Here is a 4,278-nt window from a genome sequence, read left to right on the forward strand (position 1 = left end):
TCTTATTTCAACTCAAGACTTTTTGTGCCCTCAATATGCATCATTCAAAGCCACCTCATAAAATTTCAACCCTTTCTCACCTCATTTGCTATTTTTCATGCATGAAATGATTTTTTTGGAGCTAAATGACCCTCAAATTGAAAAGCGCTACAAATCAACTCGGAAAAGGCTGAAACTTGGCATGATATCATCATTTCACCCATATGGCATGGGCTAAAAAATTGGAAGGGTTACGGCAAAAATAGGATGCAGTTCGTGTACAAACTGGACTATCTCTTTCGAAGTATCAGGGTTTTGGATGAATACTCATCTCCTGCAAATCTATTTCATTTTTTATTCTTATTTCAACTCTAGACTTTTTGTGCCATCAATACGCATCATTCAAAGCCGCCTCATAAATTTTTAACCCTTTCTCACCTCATTTGCTATTTTCCATGCATTAAATGATTTTATGAGCTAAATGACCATGAAATTGAAAAGCGCTACAAATCAACTCGGAAAAGCCTGCAACTTGGCATGATATCATCATTTCACCCACATGGCATGTGCTAAAAAATTGCAAGGGTTACGGCAAAAAAAGATGCACTTCGTGTACAAACTGGACTATCTCTTTCGAAGTATGAGGGTTCTCGACGAATACTCATCTCTTACAAACCCATTTCATTTTTAATCTTATTTCAACTCCAGAATATTTGTGCCCTCAATATGCATCACTCAAAGCCACCTCATAAATTTTCAACCCTTTCTCACCTCATTTGCTATTTTCCATGCACTAAATGATTTTTTGAGCTAAATGACCCTAATATTGAAAAGTGCTACAAATCAACTCGGAAAAGGCTGAAACTTGGCATAGTATCATAATTTCACCCACATGGCATGTGCTAAAAAATGGAAGGGTTACGACAAAAACAGGATGCACTTCGTGTACAAACTAGACTATCATTTCACCCACATGAAAAAATATAAAAAAAATGCAAAAAATAATTAAAAAGGCCCACCTACTTGCCACCACGGCGTGCATACGACTATAAACCCTAGAAATGGGCCAGGATACAAGCCCGCAGTGCAAGCAGGCCCAACAGGGGGACTAATAGGCATGTACTTCGTGTAGTTGAGAGGAGCTCGAGTGGGTGGCGGCATCATCGCTTATATACCACTCCGAGCCCCTCTCAACTAGCGAGGTGGGACTGAACTTGTGGATGCGTCAGGAATAGGGCTTTATTCCCAGTTGGTGGCTCCAACTGGGACTAAAGGGGGGCCTTTAGTCTCGGTTGGAGCCACGAACCGGGACTAAAGCCATTTGCTTCCCGTCCTCTCGGCTGTCAAAAATGACCTTTAGTCCCGGTTGGTGACTGAAACAGAGACTATAGAGGGACCTTTAATCCGGTTGAAGCCACCACGGTGAGCTCCGCTGCCGCTCCTCCCTCTCGTCCCCTAGCCCCGGCTGCCTCCTGTCGGGCTATGCTCAGGCGCCCTCTCCTCTCCCCACGCCACGCTTTGGCGCCCCCATCCTATCCGCTCGTCGGCGTTGTGCACCCCCGCGCTTAGGCGCCCCATCCTCTCCCCTCACCGGTGCCGTGCACCCCCGCACTCAGGTGCTCTATTGCAAAAATTAGTTATGCAAAAATTAGTTAGCAGTGCTCTATTGCATCATTGGGGATTATATAATATAGCAGCTATTATCTATAAGCAATATTTTCTTTTTTATTAAGTTTTTTGCAGAACCTAATTAAATAGTTGGTACTCGTATCTAGCAGTAAAAGTTTACAAAATTTTATTAAATAGTAGGAATTGAAATAGTTGTAGAATTGGTTCACGGCATTGACGTACGATGCCTGGCCCGCATCCTCGTCGTCGACTCGGTGGCGACCACCTGCTTGAGAGGCGCTAGCATGTGCGGGAGTGGGCTCCGCCTGGGTGGCACTAGGAGGAGCTACCTTTCGGGGCGCGCAGCTTGGTGAGGAACCGGGCTCCCGTCGTCGACCCGGAGCTTCTTTGGTGGTGGTCGTGTGGGCCACTTTCGGTGCCGAGGTTGCCGGCCCCCGAGGAGGTGGTACGTCGCCGTGTTAGGGAGGAGGACAAGCACGTCCGTTGCTACATGGAGGCGCTGGAAGCCAGGTTCTTCAATACCTGGCAGGTTCTTGAAGGATCTCACCCGAGCTATGATCCGGTGATGGTTCCTCCTCTTTGGGTGTCCACCGCCCGCGCCTTAGTATAGCAGCAAGTCTTTGTTGGTTGATCAATTAGATATTATTCGAGAGATGTAATAGTGATGTATTCGAGATTATATATTCGATAATATTAAGTGGATTATTGGATGATGCATTATTTAAGTGGATTAATCGATGTATTAGTGATATTATATATACATGATGATCTTGCTAGCTAAAGTGAACACTAAATTGTTTTATCTTTTTGTCGGTTAGTTAAGCTATGGACAGTAGCGACAAAGACCATGATCAATTGGAGATACTAAGTCACAATGAAAAAAATATTATTTCCTTACAACTTCAAATGAGTGTTACTGTCTTGTACTATAAATTCTATTTTGCTTACATGATCGATGTTAAGTTTATGTATAGTGCTTGATGAGTTGCATGCATGCATGCCAGCTTATACAATGTAGATTCCACTGGATATTGCTAATCATTAAGGTTGACAAGGGAACCATTCAAGTAATTCACTCACTATGAAAAGACGAGGACGGGTACATGTCCGTGAAGTTCATGCTCGACCGACAATTTCAATCATTATCGCACTATGTCGGCCTCTTTAGTTCATTTCCTGATATCAATTAATCAATGACTCCTTTTATACTTTTTCTTTGTTGGGCAGGGTTTGGAGTCGGTTCATCAGGAATGTTTGCGGTGAATGGAAACCAAAGCTGCGGTGGACAACATCCAGGTTAATTAAGTAGTACTAGTTACGTCCACGCATTTCTTTAGTTCTAGTTTCACTACCATTATAATGCCTGATTATTATCTCACTGAATTCTATTCTCGTAAAGCATTGCATGCGGCAGCAATTGGGGGAATAATCTATATGCATACAATGTTTGCGAGAACATTCGCTTTATAATTGAACGACGGATCAAAAATCCACGAACTCTTGAGGTTCGTAAACAATATTCACAATTTTTATATCATGGTATAATATATATACGGACGTATAAAATGTTCATATTGGTCTCCTTCTTTAAAAGATATTGGAGAAGCGGGAGGAACTCCTCCTAACGGAACACATACGAGCACTTCAAGAGGAAATGTCAGGATTTTTGCTCGAGCAGGTCATAGATCCCAAAGGAGAATATCACTTCACCTATTAATGCATGCGCGTAATTCATCCGCAAGTTGTAGGAGAAATTGTATATATATATATATATGTGTGTGTGTGTGTGTGTGTGTTTTATATAATATGCGCATGCATATATATGGCCCCTCTCGAATTTCTATTGTATATGATTGGTCCTATGAGATATCCTATGATATATGCATAACGTGCATGATATGTACTAGCGTAAGATATGTTCTTAGTGAAAAAGAATTAAGTGGAAAACAAAAAAATGAAAAGCAAAAATAAACAATAAACCCCAAAACCCCAAAATGCCAAAACCCAAAATCACCAAACCGTGTAGTCCCGGTTGGTGTTATCAACCGGAAGAAAAGATCCCGACCACGCCACGCACGCAACCAGCCATGTGGAAAGGTATTAATCCCGGTTCGTAGCAAATCGGGACTAAAGGGGGGGGGGTCTTTAGTCCCAAGTTAATAGTCCCGGTTGGTAAACCGGGACTATATGTAACACCCAAGATGCGGTCCTATCCTTATTTTGGCACGAGGGCCTCGACAGGGATAGAAACACATCTCGTCGTTTCGCAAGAATCGATATCGTTACAAGTACATGTACTGAAAAGGTGAGTATAAGGAGTTGGCTTACACTCGCCACAAGCTACATCAGAGTCACATCAGTACAATACATACAATCATCATGAAGAAGCACACGGTCTGACTACGGACGAAAAAATGATAAAATATAGATGTCCATCCTTGCTATCCCAGGCTGCCAACTTGGAACCCATCCTAGACCGACGAAGGAGAAGAAGAAGAAACTCCAAATGAAAAATCATCGCGCTCACGTCAAAGTACTCTTTACCTGTACCTGCAACTGGTTTTGTAGTAATCTGTGAGCCACAGAGGACTCAGCAATCTCATTTCCAAAGGTATCAAGACTAGCAAAGCTTAATGAATGCGGTATGGTTAAGTGGTGAGGCTGCAGCAA

This window comes from Hordeum vulgare, chromosome 3H (assembly GCF_904849725.1).
Source record: "Hordeum vulgare subsp. vulgare chromosome 3H, MorexV3_pseudomolecules_assembly, whole genome shotgun sequence".
In the NCBI taxonomy this organism is placed as follows: Eukaryota; Viridiplantae; Streptophyta; class Magnoliopsida; order Poales; family Poaceae; genus Hordeum; species Hordeum vulgare.